This window comes from Bos indicus x Bos taurus, chromosome 23 (genome assembly GCF_003369695.1).
Source record: "Bos indicus x Bos taurus breed Angus x Brahman F1 hybrid chromosome 23, Bos_hybrid_MaternalHap_v2.0, whole genome shotgun sequence".
Taxonomy (NCBI): Eukaryota; Metazoa; Chordata; class Mammalia; order Artiodactyla; family Bovidae; genus Bos; species Bos indicus x Bos taurus.
In genome coordinates, this window is record NC_040098.1 from 14,764,804 (window position 1) to 14,791,706 (window position 26,903).

A 26,903-nucleotide genomic window follows, 5' to 3' on the forward strand; every position below is an offset into this window, starting at 1 on the left:
ATTTAGAAAATTGTAAAGGACTAATGCATAATGTAAAGGACTTTGTATCTTTGTGCTCACCAAAGAATGCCCTCAATAGAGGAAGAGTTTAAGAATTTGGTAGACAAGATGACTCACTCTGCAGGTCAGACAGCCTCTCCCTAATCACCCTTCCTTGACCAGTTAGCTTGTGAACAAAGTAGCCTTGATGGCAGAAATGGAGGCTGAGCGACATGGATTTCTACTCAACAAGGCTGATTTGGCTACTGCCGCTGCTGAGTCTCCAATATGCCAAAGAAGAGACCAACAGTGAGCCCTTGATAGTACACTATTTCTTGGGGGGAAGGGAGAAGGGATCAGCCAACCGTGCAGTAGTAGGTTGATGACAGTGGGCTGTGTCCATCGTGGAAGGGGCAGCATTTGTTCTTATCGGAGTAGATTCTTTCTTTGGATTTAGACTGACCTCTCCTGCTCACATTGCTTTTGTCAAAACTGGTATCTGTGGGCTTAAACAGAATACTTTGTCCCCTGTCATGGTATTCAATGCAGTGTTGCTGCTGCCCAAGGAACTCATTTCACAGCCAGTGAAGTACAGCAGTGGACTCTTGCCCATGGATTTTTCTGATCTTACCTTGTTCCCCATCACTGCGAAGCAGCTGATTGCTAGAACTGTAGAATGACCTTTTGCAGACATAGTTATGGCACCAGCTGCGTGTCAATCCCTTGCAAAGCTGAGGCAATGTCCTACCATTCACAGAATTCTCCAGGCAAGCATATTGGAATGGGTTGCCATTTTCTACTCTAGGGGATCTTCCCAACCCAGGGATTAAATCTGGGTTTCCCAGACTGTGGGCAGATTCTTTACCATCTAAGCCACTAGAGAAGCCCAATATCCTACAGCATAAGGCATATGCTCTAAACTGGTGACCAAGGGATTGTACTCTTTCTCTCACAGCTGGGATTCATGGATTCCTAAAGAGTGGGAAAGAGATTAAGATCCCTATTACCTCTACTTAAACTGCTTTTTGTTTCTGCATCTTTGGGCCCTTCTTGTTGAGAGGACTTCGTTTCTTTCCTAAGAGGAAATCTGTCCATCACAGCAGTGATTCATTAAACTGGAAGTTGAGACTGCCTCTTGACCTCTTTAGGTTCTTCCCGCTGGAGAATCAACAGAAAAAGAAGGTGGACTGCTGTGCAAGCCTAGGTGATCAATCTTGCCGAGGGGAAATCGAAGACTATTGTACAATGGGGACTTCCCAGGTGGTGGAAGAGCCCCTGGAGGAGGGCATGGCAATCTACTCTATTATTCTTGCCTGGGGACTCCCATGGACAGGGGAGCCTGATGGACTACAGTCCACAGAATCACAAAGAGTCAGACACAACTGAAGCACACGTGTACAACGAGGGAAGACTGAGTACACTGGTGTGTCTGGATGCAGATCTGCCAGAGCATCTCTTGGTTCTCCAATGGTAGGACTTCCCTGGTAACCCAGTGGTTAAGATTCCATGCTTCCAATGCAGAGAGCATGGGTTTGACCCCTGGCCAGGGAACTAAGATCCCACACACCATGTAGCACTGTCAAAATATTAAAAACCAAAACAAAAAACAGATGAATGGTAAAGGACAGCAGCCTAGTACAGGCTGGAGTGTTAGTGCTCCATAGCCTTTAGGAACAAAGATGGAGTCACTCCATCAGGTAGGAAATTTTGACCAACTGAAGATGTTTACTGAAAGCAAAAGTTATATTGAATGGATAGCAGAAGAAGGAAAACTCTAGCTATGACCATATAATCAGTTGTAGAAATGAAGACTATAACAGTGTTTCTTCCTCATTTTACTATGAACACATTAATATTTTTCTTTCCCTCTCCCATTTCTTCACCATCTAATATAAGATGTGTTAATAGTAAACTTGATTGATATCTTAGAATTTACATTACCAAATAGCTCCAGATGAGTATGACTCAGCTGGAGGAGGAATGAACATCTGGCAGTGATGGATAAAAGAACTTTGTATCCTCTGCAGCGGTCCCCAACCTCTTTGGCACCAGGGACCAGATTCGTGGAAGAATGTTTTTCCATGGACCCGGGGAGAGGGTGGAGTGGGAGTGGTGGTTTCAGGATGATTCAAACACGTTACATTTGTTGGGCACTTTATTTTATTATTATTACATCAGCTGCACCCCAGATCATCAGGTTTTAGATCCTGGAGACTGGGGGCCCCTGTTTTACAGAGAAGGTTGTTGTGTTTTGGGTGGTACATGAGAGAGTTGCATCATGTAAGGCAAAGCAAGATCTTGCTATTGTCTTTATTTGGATGTTAAATATGATGAAAAGAAACAGGTATGGATGCCAAGTTGTCATGGCCCGGACTGTGGTGACATTGTATTCTGTCAATTAATAAAGCTGAAACTATATTTCCCAGAATTCGCTTCTCTGCATAGTTCCAGGTTAAGCCTGGACACAAGAGAAATTTGCACCAGAGTTGAAAGGTTTAAGGGATGCTGTGGTCCTTTTAGTATGCTCTGAAGGTGGCTGAAGGGCAGACACTCTTGCAACTCAAGCATCTTGTGACTGATCTGCTGGCTCACTGGTGAGGGGTAGCAACTGGGCACACAGCTCTTCCAGCTCCCCCCCTCCAATATCTTCCTCCCATCTCTGAATCCTGGACCAGTTACTTGTGAAGCTTATCCTGCAGGCCACTTGGGTCATCTGGAGTAGAGGCGGTGAGGCACCAAGACAGCTCCAGTCTGCCCTTCCAAGTTCTAGCTAAACCTGAATCTCCCTAGTTCACAGACGTCTTCCCTTCATAACTGCCACCTCTGCTGACTTTGGGCCCAACATGGGATGCAAAAGTGATAGCTTTAAATAGACTGCCATACTATGCCCATGCTTGGTCTCATCCCTATAATAAATCATTATTCTGTATCATTATTCTATATCATTCACAGCAGTTCATCTTCTCTGAGAGAACCCTGACTGATATACCTAGACTGTTAAGTAAGTCCTCTCTCAAAATTCTCTTATATACATTACACCACCTAATCCTTATAAGAAGCCCTTGAGGTCGATATTACTATCAATCTGAGGATAAGCAACTTGAAATCAGAGAGGCTAAGTGACATTTCCCATATCAGTTCAGTTCAGTTCAGTCACTCAGTTGTGTCCAATTCTCTGCGACCCCATGAATCACAGCACACCAGGCCTCCCTATCCATCACCAACTCCCAGAGTTCACTCAAACTCATGTGCATCGAGTCGGTGATGCCATCCAGCCATCTAATCCTCTGTCATCCCCTTCTCCTCCCGCCCTCAATCCCTCCCAGCATCAGAGTCTTTTCCAATGAGTCAACTCTTCGCATGAGGTGGCCAAAGTATTGGAGTTTCAGCTTCAGCATCAGTCCTTCCAATGAACACCCAGGACTGATCTCCTTCAGAATGGACTGGTTGGATCTCCTTGTAGTCCAAGGGACTCTCAAGAGTCTTCTCCAACACCACAGTTCAAAAGCATCAATTCTTCGGCACTCAGCTTTCTTTACAGTCCAACTCTCACATCCATGCATGACCACTGGAAAAACCATAGCCTTGACTAGATGGACCTTTGTTGGCAAAGTGATATCTCTGCTTTTGAATATGCTATCTAGGTTGGTCATAACTTTCCTTCCAAGGAGTAAGTGTCTTTTAATTTCATGGCTGCAATCTCCATCTGCAGTGATTTTGGAGCCCCAAAAAATAAAGTCTGACACTGTTTCCCCTGTTTCCCCATCTATTTCCCATGAAGTGATGGGACCAGATGCCATGATCTTAGTTTTCTGAATATTGAGCTTTAAGCCAACTTTTTCACTCTCCTCTTTCACTTTCATCAAGAGGCTGTTTAGTTCCTCTTCACTTTCTGCCATAAGGGTGGTGTCATCTGTATATCTGAGGTTATTAATATTTCTCCTGGCAATCTTGATTCCAGCTTGTGCTTCTTCCAGCCCAGCGTTTCTCATGATGTACTCTGCATATAAGTTAAATAAGCAGGGTGACGATATACAGCTTTGACATACTCCTTTTCCTATTTGGAACCAGTTTGTTGTTCCATGCCCAGGTCTAACTGTTGCTTCCTGACCTGCGTATCATGTAGCTATTAAATAGCCAACATACATCACAGCAGGATCCTCTATGACCCACCTCCCAGAATATTGGAAATAAAAGCAAAAATAAACAAATGGGACCTAATTAAACTTAAAAGCTTCTGCACAACAAAGGAAACTATAAGCAAGGTGAAAAGACAGCCTTCAGAATGGGAGAAAATAATAGCAAATGAAGCAACTAACAAACAACTAATCTCAAAAATATACAAGCAACTCCTACACCTCAATTCCAGAAAAATAAATGACCCAATCAAAAAATGGGCCAAAGAACTAAATAAACATTTCTCCAAAGAAGACATACAGATGGCTAACAAACACATGAAAAGATACTCAACATCACTCATTATCAGAGAAATGCAAATCAAAACCACTATGAGGTACCATTTCACGCCAGTCAGAATGGCTGCAATCCAAAAGTCTACAAGCAATAAATGCTGGAGAGGGTGTGGAGAAAAGGGAACCCTCTTACACTGTTGGTGGGAATGCAAACTAGTACAGCCACTGTGGAGAACAGTGTGGTAATTCCTTAAAAAACTGGAAATAGAACTGCCTAATGATCCAACAATCCCACTGCTGGGCATACACACTGAGGAAACCAGAATTGGAAGAGACACGTGTACCCCAAAGTTCATCACAGCACTGTTTATAATAGCCAGGACATGGAAGCAACCTATATATCCATCAGCAGATGAATGTATAAGAAAGCTGTGGTACATATACACAATGGAGTATTACTCAGCCATCAAAAAGAATACATTTGAATCAGTTCTAATGAGGTGGATGAAACTGGAGCCTATTATACAGAGTGAAGTAAGCCAGAAAGAAAAACACCAATACAGCATACTAACGCATATATATGGAATTTAGAAAGATGGTAACAATAACCCTGTATATGAGACAGCAAAAGAGACACTGATGTGTAGAACAGTCTTTTGGACTCTATGGGAGAGGGAGAGGGTGGGATGATTTGGGAGAATGGCATTGAAACATGTATAATATCATATATGAAATGAGTCACCAGTCCAGGTTCGATGCACGATACTGGATGCTAGGGGCTGGTGCACTGGGATGACCCAGAGGGATGGTACGTGGAGAGAGGAGGGAGGAGGGTTCAGGATAGGGAACACGTGTATACCTGTGGCAGATTCATGTTGATATATGGCAAAACCAATACAATATTGTAAAGTTAAAAAATAAATAAATAAGTAAATAGCCAAGCCAGGACTCAAACTCAGGTCTAACAGATCCTGAGTTCAAAATTCTTCTGTTCCCCAAACACTTTGAATCTGCACTTTGTTATATGGCTGAACTGTGTCCTTGTTGCTCTGTTTTTGACTCTCGTGTCACCAGAGGCTAAAAGCGTTGTTTTCATGGGGGATGATTACAAAATCAACTGTACCTTTGTCCCACACTGAACCTTTCGCTCCTGTGGTGAATATCTTATCCCATGTGGTGGGTGGCTTATTTTACCTCTCACTAGGTAAAATCTCAGGTCAAGTGACTTTTCTGTTCATGAGTAGCCAGTAGAAGGTTCTATAAATATGTTAGAGGGTAAAACATAGACTTGGTTTAAAATATCCAATCCTGTATATTAATTAGAACTTCAATGTATTCAGAGTACTTTTTTCTCTGAACCCCCCACACCCACCTCCTCCCCAGCTAAAATTAGCTGCAGTCTAGCTGCTTACCTTTGGGGAAAGGATGTGGTTTACATTCTCTTCTCTTTCTGGTCTGATTCTCTCCCCTCCTCTCCTCCCTCAGGTTTAAAGTTGAGAGGAAGTAGAGAGGCAGGAAAGTGTTTTTATAAAAGGATAGTTTTGCATATTATAATATTCACCCATTGTAAGTGTATAATTCAGTGATACTTAGTAGATTTATAGAGTTGTGCAACCACAATGATTTTCACTCTTCTAGAACTTTCCATTACCCCCAAAAGTTCTCTTGTGCCCATTTGCAGTCAACTCCTATTCCTTCCCCCAGTCCAAGGCAACCACTGATCTGATTTTTGTCTTTCTGGATATTTCCTATGAATGGAATCCTACACCGTGTACTATATTGTGTCAGATTCTTTCATTAACATAGAGTTTTTAATGTTTATTTTATTGGAGTAGAGTTGATTTACAATGTTGTGTTAGTTTCAGGTGTACATCGGAGTGAATCAGTTATACATATACATACAGCCTTTCTTTTTAGATTCTTTTCCCATATAGGTCATTGTAGAATATTGAGTAGAGTTCTCTGTGCTACATAGTAGGTCCTTATTAGTTATCTATTACAGGAATACCAGACCACCTGACCTGCCTCTTGAGAAATTTGTATGCAGGTCAGGAAGCAACAGTTAGAACTGGACATGGAACAACAGACTGGTTCCAAATAGGAAAAGGAGTACGTCAAGGCTGTATATTGTCACCCTGCTTATTTAACTTATATGCAGAGTACATCATGAGAAGCGCTGGGCTGGAAGAAGCACAAGCTGGAATCAAGATTGCCAGGAGAAATATCAATAACCTCAGATATACAGATGACACCACCCTTATGGCAGAAAGTGAAGAGGAACAAAAAAGCCTCTTGATGAAGGTGAAAGAGGAGAGTGAAAAAGTTGGCTTAAGGCTCAACATTCAGAAAACGAAAATCATGGCATCTGGTCCCACCGCTTCATGGGAAATAGATGGGGAAACAGGGGAAACAGTGTCAGACTTTATTTTTTTGGGCTCCAAAATCACTGGAGATGGTGACTGCAGCCATGAAATTAAAAGACGCTTACTCCTTGGAAGAAAAGTTATGACCAACCTAGATAGCATATTAAAAAGCAGAGACATTACTTTGCCAATAAAGGTCCATCTAGTCAAGGCTATGGTTTTTCCTGTGGTCATGTATGGATGTGAGAGTTGGACTGTGAAGAAGGCTGAGCACCGAAGAGTTGATGCTTTTGAACTGTGGTGTTGGAAAAGACTCTTGAGAGTCCCTTGGACTGCAAGGAGATCCAACCAGTCCATTCTGAAGGAGATCAGCCCTGGGATTTCTTTGGAAGGAATGATGCTGAAGCTGAAACTCCAGTACTTTGGCCACGTCATGTGAAGAGTTGACTCATTGGAAAAGACTCTGATGCTGGGAGGGATTGGGGGCAGGAGGAGAAGGGGATGACAGAGGATGAGATGGCTGGATGGCATCACTGACTCGATGGATGTGAGTCTGAGTGAAATCCGGGAGTTGGTGATGGACAGGGAGGCCTGGCGTGCTGTGATTCATGGGGTCGCAAAGAGTCGGACACGACTGAGCGACTGAACTGAACTGAACTGAACTGAGTGTGTATATGTCAAGCCCAATCTCTCAATTTATCCCTTCCCTCTACCCCTGGTGGGGATAAATCTTAAGTTTGTTTTCTATGGTACATATATATAATAGAATAATACTCAGCCATAAAAGAGAATGAAATAATGCCATTTGCAGCAACATGGATGGTCCTAGAGACTGTCATATTGCGTGAGGTACAGAGAAAGGCAAATATCACATCATATCACTTATATGTGGAATCTAGCATAAAGGTTTTGAAGATCATCCATACTGTGGCATGAATCAGAAATCTGTTCCTTTTTATCAGTGAATAGTATTAAGTTGTATGGATATATCATGTTTTATTTACCCATTCACCATATCCATTCACCAGTTGATGGGCATTTGGGTTATTTCCAGTTTTGGGCTATTATGAACAATGCTATTATGTACATTCATTTACATGTCTTTTTGGGGATACATCTTTTTATTTCTTTTGGCTTTCTTCTTAGAAAAGGAATTTCTGAGTCCAATGGTAAATTTATATTTAAGTTTTTAAGAAATATACTGTTTTCCAAAAGGGTTGTACCATTTTACATTCCCATCAACAATGTGTGAAAATTTCACTTTTTCCACACTTACTGTTGTCTATCTTCTCAATTGTAGCCACTCTAGTAGATGTATAGAGATATCTCATTGTGATTTCAATTCTCATTTCCCTAATAACCAATCATGTTGAGTATCTCCTTATGTACTTATTAGCCATCTGTGTATCTCCTCTTACAAAATGTCTATTCAGATAATTTGCCGATTTAAAAATTGGGTCGTTTGTCATCTACCTATTGAGTTGTAAGAGTTCTTTATATGTTTGAATATTAGTCCTTTATCAGATGAATGATTGTACATAGATAAATGATTTATACATATTTTCTTCACATATGGCTTGTCTTTTCATTTTCATAGTGTCTTTTGAAATGTAAAATTTTAAAAATTGACAAGGTCCAGTTTGTCATGTTTTTCTGTTACAAATTATGCATTTAATGTCATATTTAAAGTCTCTTTGCTAAACCTAAGTTCACAAACATTTTCTCCTATTTTTATTCTAAGAAGTTTAATAGTCTTAGTTCTTTCATTTATTTATGATTAAAGCTAATTTTTTCCATATTTGATATCTAGGTCCTCAGCAGCATTTGTTGAAAAAAATTATCCTCTTCCCATTGAATTGTTGAAAATCATTTGTACAGAAATGTAAGGTTTTATTTCTGAACTTTTAACTTCATCCTGATGATCTACAATATAGATCATATGTAGATTCTATATGTCCATTCTATGTCAACACCACATTGTCTTGATTATTGTAAATTTACAGTAAGTTTTTTAATTGGGATAATATAAATACTCCAAATTCGTCTTGCATTTTCAAATGTTTTATTTTTTTTAGTTCCTTTGCATTTCTATATACATTTTAAGATAAGCTTGTCAATGTAACTTTTTGCCAAAGGCAAACAAATAAACCCTGCTTAGTTTTTGATAGGAGTGCATTGAATCTATACATCAATTTGGGGATAAATGCCAAATTTATCACCAACAATACTGAGTCTTTCAATCTAGAATATTTAAATGTATGTTGTTTAATTTCCAAATATTTGGAGATTCCCAGATTTCCTTTTGTTGATTTTTTAAAAATAATTTAGATGATCTGTGATCAGATGCCATATTTCATATAATTTCAATCCTTTAAAATTTATTAAAACTTGTTTTATGGCCATGGTATTTTCTAGAGAAGGTTCCAGGTGTGCTACACTAGAAACAGAATTTTAGACAAGGAAAATATTTCCTAATGATAAAATAATCACCCAACGACTACAGGTTATCAAGCGTGCTTGAGACATTCTCCAGCAAAGACCATAAATTAGGCCATAAAACAAGTCTCAAACAATTTTAAAACACTGAAGTCATACAAAGTATGATGTTTGGTCACAAGGAAATTAAATTATAGTATCAGACAAAATAGACTTTAAGACACACATACATAGAAAGCGTTTGTTGTATCAGGTTGGTTGATAGAGTTGTTCAAGTCTTCTATATCCTTTCTGGTTCACTGTCTAGTGATTATATCAGTTCCTGAGGGTGGAATAGTGAATCCCCGATTGTTATTATTGAGTTTTCAATTTCCCCTTTCAATTCTGTCACTTCTAACTTTATGTATTTTGAGGTTCTGTTGTTTTTTATTATATCTTTCTGATGATTTGACCATTTAATAATTATGAAATATGCTTCTTTGCCTCCTACTATTTCTGCTCTTGAAGTCTATATTATCTGATATTAATAGCCACTTGAGATTTTTGTGAATGCAGTTTGCACCATGTACTGTTTTTTTCCAAACTTTTGTTTTAAACCTGTTTGTGCAGTGTCATCAGTTTTGTTTTGATCTCCTTACTTTCATTTATAAGCTTGGCTTCCTAAAGATCAAACTTGTATCTTTCTGGTACAGCGGTTAAGTCAACGATTTCACACAGCCTCAAGTCAGAACATTAAAGAATTTCAAAATTCTTACCCAAAGTTCATCAGTTTTATGTAAAGTATATGAACACTTCTCAGATTGTCTTTTGCATTTGATTGATTTCCATAGTGTCAGAATGGTTGTTTTTGTTAATTTAATCCCAGTTTGTAGTGCTTTGTGGGGGGATAAGTTTTGCTAATCTCCTTACTCAGCCACAAGTGGAAGTCCCTGCTTCTGCAGAGAATTTTTTGGCATGGTTGCAAAATGGTTTGCATATATCAGACTCTTTTCCCTGTAAGCCTTTGGTGGGTTCTTCAAAGACTATTCAGTTGGGTCTCTCCAACTGCAACTCCTGTGATACAGGCTGTGCATTTTCTTCCTTCAGCTGATTTTCTCCCATTTAGTTGGTTTGCCAGTGGCCCACTCTGTACCAACCCTTGATATCGTGGGTCCACAGTTCTTCCAGGTAGTTCTCTTTGATAAGGTCTAAATATGTCTCCTGGCTCACTTTCTCACCCATGTGGCCCACATATGCTTGTCGGGACACATGTATTAATCCTTGTCCTTGCAAACGTAGAGTGCCAACCTTCCCAATAAAGCAACTTCTCTCCTTTGATCCACCACCAAATCAATTTACCATCTGTGTCTTGCCTTCTATATTTTCAGGCTGGAGTCTGACACTGTCCACAATTTCCAACTTCAGGAAGCACTTAGGTCCTTGAGTCATCCCCCTCAAGCTGTTCTCACTAGGGGAGTAAAGGGAAGGAATTTTGGTGCAGGCATCTCAGAGAAATCTTCCTCATTATATTTTTTCTCAACTTCCATGCTTCTGATTCTTCTTATCTGAAGGAATTTTTGGAGGCATGAAAGCACTTCCCAGATACTTCCTTTTGAAAATCTGCTTCTCACTATGAAACATTATTTGAGAATTTCTTATCTATTGCATCTTGCTGCCTCATTAAAAATTCCAATTCAGCATCCCATTACACTTGTGTTTATTTTTAGAGACTTCTTCTGGTCCCCTTCAGACTAAACAATGTTTCTGAAAGTTACGGGATGTTCATAGATGTTATGTGAAAAACAGGTCCTGTGAGGAAAGAACTTTGGGGAGCACTGTGCTGAGCTAAGTTCGGGAGATCTCTTTTGCTGTGGACCTTCTAGAACTTTCCATATGCTAACAGGCACTGTGAAGTTTCAAGGTGTGTGTGTGTGTGGAGGTGGGTAGAATATATACAGTTTTTCTTGAGCTTCTTTGATCATGAAAAACACTTCCTCTGCCTTGTTTGGCAAGCCATTTAAAGGAATTAGCATTCTATAGAATGCATTTTGGAAATTGCATTTTGGCCTGGAATCACAATTGGCCTGGAAGTTACCAGTGGAAAGGGAAGGTATTTTCTTCTTCATCCAAAGGCAGGCAATCTACCACTGACCTTCACTGCATCCGATCCATCGTGATTCTGAAAGTTTCATGTGCTTTCATTTATTTTTTAACCTGCATGAAATTGAGCTTTCTTTCCCACTAGATTAAAATCCAAATTGATGGAAACCCCATCCAGTGCAACTTTGCAGCTCCAGGGCTTATCGCAATGCCTGAGACTTAGCAGGATGAGTGAATAAACAGCATTAGTGAAGGAGTGTTTTGCTGCTGCTTCTGCTCCTGCTTCTTTCTGTTAAAGAAAGTAAGAAAAAGTCCCTACACTAGAGTCCAAAACCACATATATGCATCCATCAAATATGCCTATTTTGTGTTTATGAAACTCCCCCAAAATATCTAAAAATCTGTGCTCATGACTATCTGCAAGAGGATTCATTAGATGTCCTTGCTTTTTCCAAAGGCAACCAGGGTGGGTTTTCTCTTTCTTTATTTTTGTGTATGATTGTGTACACACAGCTGAAGAGATGAGTCGCTGAGAACTTTCCAAAAGAAATGAATGGGATAAAACAGATTGCCAAGTTACTGAGTGGTAATTAAGAACAGATTCCTAACATCATCACTTTACCATGTTTAAGGTCTTTCCTTTAAAAGACAAAACCACTGAATGATGAAACGCGTTATGCTTCTTCTGATGTCCCTGGGCCTCCCCCAGGTCCCTGCTCAGTTGCATACACACACATGTGCCAGCCCAAAGTCATACAGACCTGACGATTCCAAGCAACCTCCATTTATTCTTCAACGGAGAAAAATGAGTGTGTGTATGTTTTCCCCATCTCCAGTCCCAGTATAGATCAGGTGGGACGATTTCTTTCTCTCAAACATTTCAAAAGACAATTTCACCTTGAACTTGATTGCAGCACTCAGCCCTGAGCATGATTCTTCAAAGAGTCTTAAGCTACCGAAGGCGAGACCATCATGGGAGTTTGTATGCAGCCCCCGACTGCAAGGGCTCTGTCTCCAGAAATAACATAAGCTGCTGTGGCTACCCGTGGGCATGGCCTTTCCCCAGGCTGGGGACCCTAGACTCAGATCACACATTGTCTAGGGGGAGCAGGAAGGAATTCCACCCCCTTTCTCAGCCGCTGAAGTACTTTGCATACTGGGCCATATCCCGTCCCACATCTGGCCAGGTGTGGAGCCTGTCTGGCCTCTGCTGGGGATGGGAATAGGGGCACATACCGCATTAGACGCACGCATGGCCTGCCTTGCTGTGGGGGTGGATGGCTGCCGCCACGATGTCCCTGGATTGTGTGTCTTGTGGTTAAACACTTAGGGTTCTGACGTAGGCAAGGCAGCAGAGCCGACCCTCAAAGCCGCTGCAAACAACCTGAGCAGGCTTCTCAAAAATGCTGTCCTGCGTCTTCGGAAGGAGACGGCTTTTATGGGCCCAATTTTCCAATCGCTGCCTATTTGGTGTGGTCATGTCCGAGCCAGGGGAGGTTTCTTAACTCCAGGCAAAGATATTTGCAGAGAGCTAGATGCCAGGAACCTGGTGAATTGTACATTAATGTTAAGTGCATTCTTGGTATTAACTAACAGAAGAGCTGTGTGTGGTGGTGGTGGTGGGGGCGGGGGGAGGATGGAGATGGAAAAGGGCAAAGAGAGGAAGAGGCTTGTAAGAATAATGGCCATCTGTAATTACAAACATTCTGCAATTCAATCCTCACTCCGGCACCATGGGCTTGATCCTCCTATTATTCCATATTTTTCCAGAGAAACTAAATGATGCTCTTAATTAGCTGTAAGATCTTGAACTGGGGTTAGAAACCAGGCTTTTACTGATGCCATATTCTGAGGCCATTCTACAACCCCACACCATGATGAGAACCTAAAACATCTTTCAGGCAGTTCATGTCCTAATTTCATGTCCTTTCCAGGAAGAAATTGTGGAAACTGACCTTCCTTCTTTAGTTGTAGTCTTAGAAGTTACTGTTGGCTGAATGCTAAATTTAAATGGATAACCAGCAAGGACCACTGTATAGCACGTGAAACTCTGCTCAGTGTTACATGGCAGCCTGGATGGGAGAGGAGTTTAGGGGAGAATGGGTACATGTATATGCACGGCTGAGCCCCTTTGCGGTTCACCTGAAACTACCAAAACAATTATTTGTTAATCGGCTATACCCCAGTACAAAATAAAAAGTTTGAAGAAAAAAAAAAGAAGTTACTGTTGGATAGTGGAAGTTCAGGAGGCTGGTTCTAATCAATGGAGATTATACCCCTAAACATACGTGAAAGAAACAGAATGGTCCGTGATCAAAACGCCGGATGTGTTATATATCTGTGCTGGACTGGGCCCAGTGTACCACAGCTTTCTTCTGCCCTCTCGGCATTACCAACGCCCTTGAGACAGAGTTTGGCATTTTCCTGAGCAGAGCCTCCAGTCTAAAGGTGGATTCTGATGGCCTCAGGGCTGGGATGACAGGGACCTCACAACTCTGAGGTTCCTCTTTCTCCCCAGTCTTAGAAGAACTCACTGGAGTAGGGACTTTCGACCCATTTGCCCCGTTTAACCTGGTCAACAGTCCTTTAGGGATGGAATGTTCTTCATCCCATGTTATTGTTGAGAAACTGTATTAGTCAAGGTTCTCTGGATAAACAGACCCAATGGTGGGGGGTGGTTGGGTGTGTGTGTGTGTGTGTATGTGTATGTGTGTGTGTGTGTGTGTGTAGATAGATAGACAGGTAGATTTTTAGGAATTGGCTCATTTAATTGTGGGAGGCTGGCAGGCTGGAGATCCAGGGAAGAGTTGCAGTTCAGGTCTGATACGTCATCCGCTGGGAGAATCCTGGAAGTCGCCCTTTGTTCTATTATGACCTTCAGATGACTGAATGAGGCCCACCTACATTATAGAGGTTCCCCAATTTAAATGTTAATCTCATCCAAAAAACACCCTTATGAAAACATCCAGAATAATATTTGACCAAATACTTGGGTATGTGGCCCAGCCAAGTTGACATGTAAAATTAACCATCACAAGCACTAAGCTTCAGAAAGTTACCTGTCATAGGCAGCTCACAGAGCAGTGGGAGGCAAGGTGGGGATTTAATCAGGGTCTCTAATACCTGAGTTCTTATCACCATCTTCTTTAGCCTGTCAGTGTGAACTGGGGAAGGCGATTTTGTGCTGATTGGATGCTACTCATGGGGTTCTCACTGATCCTTTACAAGGTCTTTGCTGAGTGCTCCTGGGGCCTGTGTGGTACAGGACCAGGAGATCTGGCCCTGGAAAGTGGGCAAGGAGGGGCTTTTGTGATGCCTACTTCTCTCACGAGTTAGCTGGGCCTTGGAAGTGTACAGTTGGCTTTGGATGCAGGGACAAGCTTGCTGAATTGTTTGGGGGTCCCTTAGGAAGCAGGTGGAATTTTCTAGATGAGCAGTGTGCCACACAGAGCCATATTCCTGGGATATACAGGTGACTGACAGGTGAAGAAAGATGGGCCCCACCCCCACCCTTGGGGCAGTCTTGAGCATAAGCGATTACCCTCCATCCTCCCTACATTAGGGTTCTGTGTGCAGTAGTAAACAGACGATCTTGGAAGGGCCCCTCCCACTTTATGGAGTCTTCAAGACTCAACAACCTCAAAAACAGACTCTTAGCATGCAGAGGATGTATTTTACAAGCTTCACCTGCTCCTCTTCCCAGTAGAACCTGAGTAAGCTTACCTGGGGAGGGATGGAGGTTTTTTTCCTCCTCTCCTCAGACCTGGCATATTCTGGTGCACAGCCTCATTCCCTTGATCCCATCGTCCTTATGCTTCCCACCTACCACCTCTAAGTCTCCAGCTCTATCTCAGTTCAGTTCAGGTCAGTTGCTCAGTTGTGTCCAACTCTTCGCAACCCTAAGCACGCCAGGCTTCCCTGTCTATCACCAACTCCCGGAGCTTGCTCAAACTCATGTCTGTGATGCCATCCAACCATCTCATCCTCTGTCGTCCCCTTCTCCTGCCTTCAATCTTTCCCAGCATCAGGGTCTTTTCCAATGAGTCAGCTCTCTGCATCAGGTGGCCAAAGTATCAGAGTTTCAGCTTCAGCATCAGTCCTTCCAATGAATATTCAGGACTGATTTCCTTTAGGATTGACTGGCCCTATCTCACCTCATCTTTAATCCCTTTCTGTCTCTCACTTTGCCTGGAAGAAGTTAATGAGGCTATTCTAAAAGGAGTTAATTCCAAAAGGAGTAAATTCTTTTTTTGACATTTTAATTTTATCAGACTTTTAATTTTATATTGGAGTCTAGCCGATTAACAATGTTGTGATGATTTCAGATGGAGAGCAAAGGGACTCAGCCATACATATACACGTAAAAAGGAGTTAATGAGGCTATTTCTCATTAGGTCTGCCTCTTTATAGGGTCTGCTCCTGCTAACTTCCATTAATTCTGCTGTATTTCCTTATGGCTGGGGACAAGTAGATTGGCTTGTGGGGTGATCTTCAAGGGAGGATGATCACACCAAAGCTCTCGATCCTGGAAATGAGTCAGTCACAAAATCCTCTTATGCTTTAGTCACTTCTCTGCATCTTTTTTACAATAATAATTTAAAACATATACCAATTATTTACTACTCACCATATGCTGGGCAATATGGACAAAAACAGTTGGAAAAGCAGGGTTAAGATTGAGAGGCAAATGGTGGTTGGAATGTAGATTTGGGTGTCGAGACAATGGTTGACATTCCCAGACAGTCACGGAGCCTGTGGTAGAACTAACGAGAAAGGATGAAATTGCATGAGATGAGTTGGTGACCGGCAAGAGAAGGAAGGTGGCTGGCAGATCCCTGGGGAACATCCACAGTCGGGTGGATGGACTGGGAAGAGAAACTACACAAGGGAAGTTGTTGTGCTAAGATGTCCCTGAAAGAGGGGAGTGCTTCAAAAAAGGGGTGCTCTAAGCATCTCACAGGCCATGACCATGAAGATGCCAAGACTTGATTCAACTAAAAGGTCATGTGACCTTAGCAAGAGCAACTATGGGGATTCAGGGCAGGATATCAGAGAGTAGCTGGAAGGTGGTGGGGATTTGGGGAGACAATGGACTGGACTCAATTCCCCAAGTGGACTGTGGCACTTTCTAGTTCCAGAATTTACTTTCAGTCTCTTGCATCTTGGTTGAAATAGACTTAGTATGGATTAGGCATCTTCACTGGGCTTTGTGATTGTATTATTTAAGGTGTTGCAGAAAATAGGCAGAATTGGAGTTAGAAGAACTAGGCTAGGGTTCAAGGGTCCCTTACTTTGTAGACTGTGTGATCTTGGGCAGGATATCTATTAAATCTGGCTTCTTTTCTTATATGAAAAATGGAGGTTATTGTGATACTTCTCCAAATTATGAAGTTTGCTGGGGAATATATGCAGATAGGCTTTGAAAACTATAAAGAGTGATGTCAGTATAAGGTTAAATAAGGAGGAAATGGCAACCCACTCCAGTATGCTTGCCTGGAGAATCCCATGGACACGGGAACCTGATGGGCTATAGTCCACTCCTGTAGCTACAGGGGTCACAAAGAGTCGGGCACGGCAGAGTGACTAAGCACACATAAGGTTAAAAGGAATCATCGTACTTGTGAGCTAACGTTCAGGAATCATTCCAATATTGTATTTTGGTGGACTGATGGAAATGTGTCAGGTAAGATAATGTTTGGCTGTAAAAAAAACATAAGATGACTATTATAACAGGAACACATAGGAGTTTCTTTTTCTCACCTGACAAGAAGTCAGGGGAAAATTCAGCCACTTACGGATGTCATCGAGGGCCCCAGTTCCTTTTGCCTTCCCGCTCCACCATTCTTAAGTGAGTGGTTTTTGTACTCAAGGTTGCAAGATGGTTGCTGTATCTCCAGATATCATATTTACATCCTAAGAGAGAAGAAATGGAGGAAGGAGAAATAGGGGCTGTCAAGGGGTTGAAGGGGCATGCCATCTGAATCTGACTTTTTCTTAAAGAATATTTGTAGAAACTGACCCCTGCCTTCTGCATGCCAACCTCACTGGATGGAAATGGGTTTCACAGCTATCTCTAGTTACAAGGGTGTCTGGAATGGTAACTATTGTAGACCTCCAGTTTCTTTAGTTGAGGAAGGCAAGGGAGAAGGGGATTTTGGAAGCCAATGTGCAGTGTCCACCACAAAGCCAAGTTCACCTTGGAACCCTGATGGGAGGAAGGGGATGGAGAGATGTTGCTGTGGGGTATGATGCTCAGGAGGGCAGCCAGACAGTGACCAAACAGCAGGGCTCTGAGTTCTCTGTGGCTTGGACCAAAACATCTTGGCTGTCTCCCACCAAGAGGCCCAGTCCCAAGACTTGGCTCCTTCTGGCAATCAGCCCTCACCAGCTGCTGCCAAAGGGGTAAACACATTCCAAGTCCTTGAGTCCCTGCTGCACTGTAACTGTGCTTAAGACACACCCCCACCTTTACCCCATCTGGGCTAACAGAATGCTCGCTAGAGCTGTGTTGTTTTAGTGATGACTTGTGGTTGTCCTCCTTCTCCTTAATGGGGAGTTGAATACCTACACACTTATGTTATCCCACTGAACAAGCGATTTGCATCCCATGCATCTCATTTTTCAGTTCATTCTCCAAACCGTGGGCACCAAGCAGGATAAGGCATTACGCTCTCTTTTCTTCTCTACTCTGGAAAGATGGCTATTAAACCAAGCCATGTCCTCAAACCTCTTCGGCTAGGTAGAGAAATAGACAACCATTAGAATCCAGAATCCAGACCTGAACAGCCAGAAGACGCCACCTGGCTCATCACCCAGCGTGGGCTCCATCTGCTTGCTCACTCCTGGGAGAGTGAAACAACCCAGACTCCATCCTGATGAAGGTGCCAGTCATGGAGGAGACTGTTTCTTGACTAAGGCAACTTCCGTCCAGACAAGGAGATGGATCACAATCACATTTAAGAAAAAAAAAAATTAAAAGCCATTTTATAAAGTATGAATAAGGACTATTATAAATGGCTCAAACTCTATATGTAAGCAATGAAGTAAGATGAATTGACTGGTAATGAGTTGGAAAAGCTATACAAGGGCAGGGAGTGTGGAACATAATTTAATAAAAATAAACTTTTTTTTTTTTTTTTTTACGCACCCACTCCCAAAGAAGAAATGGAAAAGTTGTTAGGGTGTGGACCAGAGCTTCTAATTAGCTGTTCTGTTCTTCCTGATTTATCTCCTTTCTTGCCCTAGCACCTTCCTGGGATTTAGTGTCCCGTGAAAGGACTTGGTGGAAGGGCAGGGCTCCCCCGTCCCGAGCACCTGATCTCCCAACCCGCTCGGACCAGGAGAGAAACGAGGAGAAACCCACCGCCTCAGGTCACCACTCCTGCCTCCTTGACCCCTTCTCTGTTTCCAAAACAGAGGAAGCCCTGAGAAGGCTCTTTGCCAGAGTTGGAAAACAGCTACCCTCATTGTCTGCCTCGCCCTGCCGGCTGCATTCTCCTCCCTCCCTCCGCTGCTTTCTGTCTGAAAGTGTGAAAATTACAAATCCCAAGGAACTGCAATCAGAACTCTACCTAGGGAAAATGCAGAGTATCCTGGCCATAAATATCCCGCTCCAAGACGCCTGACGTCAGAGCGGGGCGGGCGGGCGGGCGCGAGGCCGGCCCAGGGGGAGCGGCGAGGTCTCGGTCGGGAGACTGCGAGCTCGGCTCGGCTAAGCGCGGAGCGGGCGCGGCGGGCGGGCGGGCGAGCGCGCAGCCGGGCGCGGGGCTGCGGGAGCCGAGGACGCGCCATGGGCGGCCCGGGGTGAGTACGGCCGCCCCGCTCTCCTCCCCGCTTCGCATCCGGGAGGCCAGGGGACCGCGGAGGCTTTCCGGGCCACTTCCCCACTTCTCTCCTCCTCTACTTTTCTTTCCGAGGCTGAAAGGGGATTTGGCGAGGCAACGGCTCCGCCGGCTGCCTGTTTTTTTTGTGTCTCCGAAGTGCTTTGCAGGAGCCGCCGAGAATCCCTGAGCGGGGTTCCGGGGGGGCTGGGGGCGGTGGGCTGCGAGCGCGTCGGTGCCGGTGGGTGTGATGTGCGTGTCGGGTCTGTCTGGATGGGCACATCTGGACACAGGAAATGTCTTCGGAAAACTTTAAAAAAAATGTTTATGGCTTTGAAATCCGATTCCTTCTTGTCATAAGTGGACAGACAGAGCCGGTGACCCCCAAACGGACAACTTTTTGGTGGTGGCTTTTCCCGGTTCGTTTGTGTCTGCCTTTGGGTGATTTAACTCTTCACACGCCCCCAGCTCCCACTTGCAAGCCTGGCCCCTGGCCAGCAGGCTAGGCGGGGGGAGAGGGGAGCTTCTTGCTCTCAGAAGCAGCGGGACCTGGGAGAGGGAAGGAGCGTCCCAGGAAAGGCGTCCTGAGTTGGGATCCCAGCACCTGCGGCTGCCGCCCGTCCGTCCGCCTGCTGGGGCCCTGACAGCGCGGGGCAATGGGGCTTTGACTTAACCCGAACGAAGGAGCTGGGCTGGAGGCAGGTAACTGCAAGGGGGAGGAGAAGAAGGAGGTGGTGGGCAGGACTGAGACTCTGTGTCCAGCCGTGCCGGAGAGTGGAGTGGATGTATTTGCCACATGTGCCCACTGTGGGGGCCGATGGGGGTTTTCTGGGAGCCCCTCGGTGCCCCCAAACAAGATGCAAGCTCGTAACATAAAGAGACATGTCTGAGTTGTGGGGTGGAGGAAGGGGGGTGGTGGGGGAGAGGGAGAGAGATTTTTATCAAAATTGAACACAGATTGTTGAGGTCTGGGCTTGATTTAACTCTTCTCTCTCTGCCTTGGCCACTTTTCCAAAGTCCTGTGGTGGTTTTGCAAAGTTCCTAGGAAGATGGGAAGGCGTGGGGGGGCGGGGGGGGGGGACCTCTCCAGGAAAGAGTCCTTGGAGACTTTCCTTGAAACCTACAAGGGAAAGAGAGCAACTTTCTATCTTTAAATAGTTTCAGGTTTTGTGTTCCCCTCCTCCTTCCATGTTCGGTGTCAGTTTCTTGAGTTTCTCTGAAAAGTTGGCTGAAGAAGGGAATAGATTTTCCCTAGGTCGTAGAGGGGGAATTGTGCTCTTTGAGTGTGGGAGGAAGCAGGGCAGTATGGATCCACCAGCCCGGGGTTGCCCAATGCACACATTGGATGTCCATAGCTGTTCAGCAAACCAGTGACCACAAAGAGAGCCCTTTCAGCGTCATCCTACCCGGATCTCTGGTTTTATATTTTGCAATAGAACCAACCTGCAATATTTGGGTGGGAGGAAGATTACTGGACCTCTCCCTGTGTCCTAGAAAAAAGGAGAGAATTAAAAAAACAAAAAACAAAAAACAAAAAAAGGGGACAGGGAGGAAATGTGGATATAAAAAACGGACCCACAGGAAGTTGAAGATTTGGAAGGGTTTTAGAAATTATACAAATTGACTCCTCGAGAAGAGCTGTAAGAGACTGAACAGACAGCAAGTCAGCTCTAGACTCTTTTAACTTCAGGAGTACGTCTTTAACTTGAGTGCAGTGAAGGAGGAAATCACGCTAAGGGCCGTCTAAACAAAAGTGCTTGTAAAGGGGTAGTGGGGTACCCGCCGCGAAATGCATGTGTAGGAGCCTGTTTATGCATTGGCGACTGCGTGGGGATGGTCGTGGCCCCAGGCCTGGAAGCATAAATGGGCCATTTCTCGGTTGCTCTGGGAGCTGCATCGACCTTCATCTCTCCATTAAAAAAAAAAAAAAAAACAACTGTGCTATTATTGTCTGGTTCCCTGGTAGCTGCACAGTCCAGCTCCTAACTCCTAGCTGCGTTTCCAGGGTTTTTCCTCCAGATCCTCAGATGCTGAGGGAATACTCGTGCCCCCATCAGGACAAAAAGAGGAGAGAAACTTCTCCTGGACCTCAGAACTGAGAGTGAGGAGTTCAGGAAGGGGGAGGATGTGAGGGGGGAACCAATAGAAAGGCCAGTGAAGGCGGAGGGTTTTAGTTTTGGTGATTGTGGGGGAGGTTGAAAGGCCACTGCCTTCTGTGGAAAAAAAAAGTCTCCTCCCCAGTCTTCTTCCCCAGCCCCCGTCACCAAAGTTTTTTTTTTTTTTTTTGCCACAAAACAGGTTAAACTGTTGCCATGATTGAAGAGCCTGGGATCCAGGGATAAAGAAGAGGGAAGGGTGAATGAAGTGTAGGTGGCCAGGAGGATGCAAAGATAATCAGGGAGGCAGAAGCTGGCCTCACAGTGGAGCTGATGGAAGTAACGACTAACACGTCCCCACTCATTCCTACCATGTACAAATAAAAGACTGACTATCCAGGGGTGGACGGGACCTATCCCAGAGTCTTGTTCAGTCGCTCAGTCATGTCTGACTCTTTGTGACTCCATGGACTGCAGCATGCCAGGCTTCCCTGTCCTTCACTATCTCCCGGAGCTTGCTGAAAAAAAAAAGAAATTTTGGAGTCTAGGGTGGCCTCTTGTCCCAGCACAGGACCCCTCAGGGACAACTGAGGCTGAGATCTGGCCTTTCCGTTCTTTCATCATCCTCTCTGGAGGGTCTGTGAGATCCTGACCCTTGAGAGTTTGCTCAGGGGGACAGTTCACTGGATTCTCAGACCACTGATGGCCTGGGCTGATGTGGAAGCCTTCTCATTGGCCCTTCTATCAGCTCAAGCTTCTGACCAGCTCATTGGTCATCTCTGAGATCAGAATACTTAGGGTGCATTCTCAGGCTCTCCAGAAGGTTGAAAGGTCAAAGGCACCTGGCAGAACGAACCACTTGGAAGGCGTCCTTTGCTTTGACAGCAGTTGACCTAAGTCTCCACAACTAGAGTCTCCGTGTTCAGGGATCTGGTGTCCGTCAGCTCTGGATTTCAGATGCAGCCTGGCACAATGGAAAGAGGACCGACATCAGAGCAGTCTGCCTGGGAAAGAATTAGTAACCTGGGCATGCGTGCTCAGTCATGTCTCTCTTTGCAATCCCATGAACTGTAGCCCGCCAAGTTCCTCTGTCCATGGGATTCTTCAGGCAACAACACTGGAGTGGATAGCCATTTCCTTCTCCAGGGGATCTTCCTGACCCAGGGATCGAACCTGCATTTCCTTCTTTGCAGGTGGATTCTTTACCACTGAGTCACCAGGGAAGCAGTAACCTGGGATACATTACTTATTCTTTCTGAGCTTAAGTTCCCTCACCTGTGAAACGAGAATGATACTTACCGCTCAAGGTTGTTACAAACATGGTATTTATGCAAAGGGGCTAAAACAGAGCGAGGGATGTTGTAGACCTTTCATAAAGGGAATCTCATAATTTTATTTTCTAGTTTTTTTTTAGCCATCAGCCACCCACGTGGTTTGGAAAGGACCTCTCTCCAAATCTGGCTGTGTTGTTTTCCGTTCTTGAAGACACCTGGTTGGAGATTCAAGGGCTCAGGTCACCCTTACTTCCTCCCTCTAGAAACAGTAGCTAGTAGGGATTATCCAGGAACGTGGCTGCTCCGTTATCCTGAGGGCTGGGAGGGGACACCAGGCATCCTGGATATCTGGCCTGGAAACCACTCTCGTGTTTGAGTTCTTGGCAGGGAGGAGGGCAGCAGAGCCGGTTGTACGGATGGGGTGGGAAGGTGGGCGCGGGGCGGGAAGATCAAGGAGCAGAGGCATCCTGAAGGACAAGGCCCAGGTCAGAGACGGTTACTGCTCCTCAGGGTGAGAGGGGAGAATCTGATGGGTGGTAAAAATGGAAGCTTTAGCCATTTGTAAACAGCTTGGCAGGTATGGGCTGGGGAGGCTTCCCCCTTCCCAATGGACACGCCGTCTAGCCCTGTGGGGTGGCTGATCCAGAGGACTAAAGGACCATCTGATGTGGGGAACGCAGCTGCAGGTTCTCTTGGCCCATCTCAGTGCTTCTCAGTTATCCTTCAAGTTGACATTTAAGACTTTGAAGATCACATTTGTTTCTGTTCTGTTCAAGCTCTCTCTTTAACCGTGGCCTGGGATGACTTTTCAGCTTTTAAGAGACTCAGCCAGTGGCCAACTTCTCTTGAGATGGCCCAGATTGGGGGTCGGTGAATTCCTCACTCCTGGCAGTATCTATTTCTCCAAACTCTTTCCTCACATTTTTTTGGTTTGTTTGTTTTTTTGTTTCATTATGAGGTTATAAAACTGCACCATCCAAATGCTGTGCAGGGAGGAAATGCCCTTTTCTTTGGACCTGTGGGTCATCCTGCTAGTGCTGAGTGAGGCTGTCAGACTATGGGCATTAGCAGGTGTTGTGGGGTTCTTTCTGGGTCCCCCCCAATCCCCCCACCTGCTCCAGAAAAAGAAAAGGAAAGAAAAAAGAAAACTGAGAAAAATAAGCCTGAGGCAGTTGGGTAGCTCTTTGAATCCTGGCTACAGAGGAGCTGAATTATTTGTAGGATGCCCCATGGTCTGTGCAAAGAGCTTCAGAATCAACAAGACCCAGGTGTGAGTCCAGTCCTAGAACCATCAGGTCACAAGCTGTTCAGCCTCTCTGAGTCTTTTTCACCTGTCAAATGAGAACAATAAGTGTTCTAAAGGGTTGTTCTGAAGGTGAAATGAAATAGTATATGGGAAGGACCTAGCACACTGATCAGTGTTCAGCAAAATGGTAATGCCCTTCACTTTCTAGTTCTTAAGCTCTTGAAAGTACCTGAATTTGGACATTTGTCCATGTGTCAAAGTAAATAAGCCACTTATCCAAGGCTTCACAACAGTGCTCAAAGATCAGCTGTTTCTGCCTGGAGATGGAGACCTTCACTACAAAAGCAGGGCACAGGTCCACGCTCCCCATGCCAGACAACTGGCAGCGCCATGCGAGGCTCTACTAGCATAAAGGAAAAGGCCACCCACTCGCTCACCCAGGAGCCTGGGCTATTAGTGAGCTACCACTAGAGCTTGGTTGAGAGGTCCCAAACTCTGTCTTGGTTCAAAGAATTGAGGTCAAAACTGGAGAGGGAAATCACTGATGTAGGACCCAGCATTAAAGCTGAATGATAATGGCACAATGACAGTCATACCTCACGTTTAAAAAGCATGTAGCCTCATTTTATCCTCATGACAATCCTATGAGACGGGTATGATCCACATTTTACAACTCAAAGTGAGGGGCTTAAAAGACTTCCCCTATTTCAGATCGTAAATAAGTGGAAAAAACAGGAGGCCAACAGCTACCCAAGCAGTAGATCTCAACCCATCACCTGGGAAGCTTGTAAAATTATCAGTACCTGGGCCCACCCCGGGCTGATTGAATGAGAATCTCTGGGGTGTGGGGCCCAGGCACTGGTTATTCTGCAAAGTCCCCAGGCGATGTGAAGTATGAGTTGAGAGCTATAGGTCTAAGGGAAGCGAGAAGTGGACCAAGGTGAGGAATCAGTCTTATCAGGCACAGGTGAAACAAACAAACAGATCTTTACTAGGATTTAAGCTCCCTGGCAGTGGCAACTGGTGTGGTTCTGCCTCTACCTGGAACCTAGAACATGCCAGATACAAGGTAGACATTCGATCCATGTTGGCTGAAGGAATGAACAAACTGCTATAGATTCAGTTCAGTTGCTCAGTCGTGTCCGACTCTTTGTGACCCCATGAATTGCAGCACGCCAGACCTCCCTGTCCATCACCAACTCCCGGATTTCACTCAGACTCACATCCATCGAGTCAGTGATGCCATCCAGCCATCTCATCCTCTGTCATCCCCTTCTCCTCCTGCCCCCAATCCCTCCCAGCATCAGAGTCTTTTCCAATGAGTCAACTCTTCGCATGAGGTGGCCAAAGTACTGGAGTTTCAGCTTCAGCATCATCCCTTCCAAGGAAATTCCAGGGCTGATCTCCTTCAGAATGGACTGGTTGGATCTCCTTGCAGTCCAAGGGACTCTCAAGAGTCTTCTCCAACACCACAGTTCAAAAGCATCAATTCTTCAGCGCTCAGCTTTCTTCACAGTCCAACTCTCATATCCATACATGACCACTGAAAAAACCATAGCCTTGACTAGATGAACCTTTGTTGGCAAAGCAATGTCTCTGCTTTTGAATATGCTATCTAGGTTGGTCATTACTTTCCTTCCAAGGAGTAAGCGTCTTTTAATTTCATGGCTGCAGTCACCATCTGCAGTGATTTTGGAGCCCAGAAATATAAAGTCTGACGCTGTTTCCACTGTTTCCCCATCTATTTCCCAAGAAGGGCTGGGACCAGATGCCGTGATCTTCATCTTCTGAATGTTGAGTTTTAAGCCAACTTTTTCACTCTCCACTTTCACTTTCATCAAGAGGCTTTTGAGTTCCTCTTCACTTTCTGCCATAAGGGTGGTGTCACCTGCATATCTGAGTAGGAGCTGACAATTTCAGCAGCCAAGTCCAACCTGTCACCTTGTTGTGTAAAACAAGCCTTGTGTGTTACTGGAACATAGCCATGCTGTTTGAGTACGTGTTAGCCGTGGCCCCTTTCATGAGAAAAGGGTGGAGTTGGAGTGTTGTCATCGAGGCTGTATGGGTCACAGAGCTGAAAATATTTACTGTCTCGCCCTCTAACAGACAAAGTTTGGTGGTTCCTGCCCTGGTTCTCAGTGTGAACAGACCAAGTACAGTTTAGGGAAGGTTGTTGCAGCTTGGTGGTCAAGAATATGGCTTCTAGAATCAGATCTATGTTTGAATCCTGGCTCCACCACTTAACCTGTTGTAAGACCTTGCGTATTATTTCACCTGAGCCTCAGTTTCCTCATCTGAAAAATGGGGATGATAATAAATGCTACCATTCTCGAAGGATGGTTGCCAAGATTGCCAGCCCCTGGCCTAGAGTAAGCACTCAATCAATGTTAACTATCCCTATGGTGGTGGTGGTTTAATTCCTGGCAACTAGCCAGTTGGAGGGAAAACTAAAGTCAAAATCTAAATCCGGTATCACTAACAGAATAAGGGGTGTGGTGGGAAAAAATAATCAGTTGGTAAGCTGGTGTGAGGAAGAAGGACTGATGTGAGGTTTTTGAGGTAAAGGGGATCTTTTTAAGATAACACAAGACAGGCTCCTGGTGTGCGAGCGAGGTGCTATTTGGCTGACGGCTATGTCGCTACATCAGCCGTCAGTTCCGTCATCCCTCAAGGGTTAGGGCTGTGCTGTATTCAGTGGATCCCTCCTGTCTTACTCTTTGTGACCATTTGGATCGTAGACTTGCCAGACTTCTCTGTCCATGGAATTTTCTAGGCAGGAATATTGGAGCAGGTTGCCATTTCCTACTCCAGGGGATTTTCCCAACCCAGGGGTTGAACCCTCGTCTTCTGCATTAGCAGGCAGATTTTTACCACCTGAGAAGCCCCTTCCCTGCCCTAAAAGGGTTAACTTGGGCTTTACGGAGCTTAGTCACAAGCATGTCCCACCTCTATTCCCTTGCTTGTAGTTTGTTCTGCCTGGATGGCCCATCTTCCTGGGGCTACTTGTCCTACCAGGCTTGTGCTGGTGGCCCCTTCTCTCCCAAACTCCCTTTTCCAGGCTTCCCTCTCCGCCAAGTCACTCCCTTTTCACTCTGCAAACTTAGCAGGCAGCTCTGACATAATATCTAACATGTGGCATCGGAGTCCAGGAAGGACTGAGTCTCTCTGTCTTGCCTTCTACGTATTTGGAGCTCATAA

The 26,903-nt window shown here is 44.6% G+C and overlaps 1 protein-coding gene and 1 pseudogene across 3 annotated transcripts in view; one reads left to right on the top strand and one right to left on the bottom strand.

The window, feature by feature from the left end:
- The window catches only part of LOC113882301, a 42,984-nt pseudogene extending 42,362 nt beyond the window's left edge, over positions 1–622 (bottom strand).
- Positions 623–18,999: 18,377 nt separating this feature from the next.
- Positions 19,000–26,903, top strand: part of DAAM2 (dishevelled associated activator of morphogenesis 2) — a 135,546-nt gene continuing 127,642 nt past the window's right edge. For 2 of the 3 annotated variants that reach the window (XM_027524913.1, XM_027524915.1), the window contains exon 1: positions 19,000–19,072. The gene's annotated coding sequence lies outside the window, so the exon portion shown is untranslated. Of the gene's footprint in view, positions 19,073–19,619; positions 19,792–26,903 lie in introns of those variants that run through there. The other variant, XM_027524914.1, reaches the window with a different exon arrangement.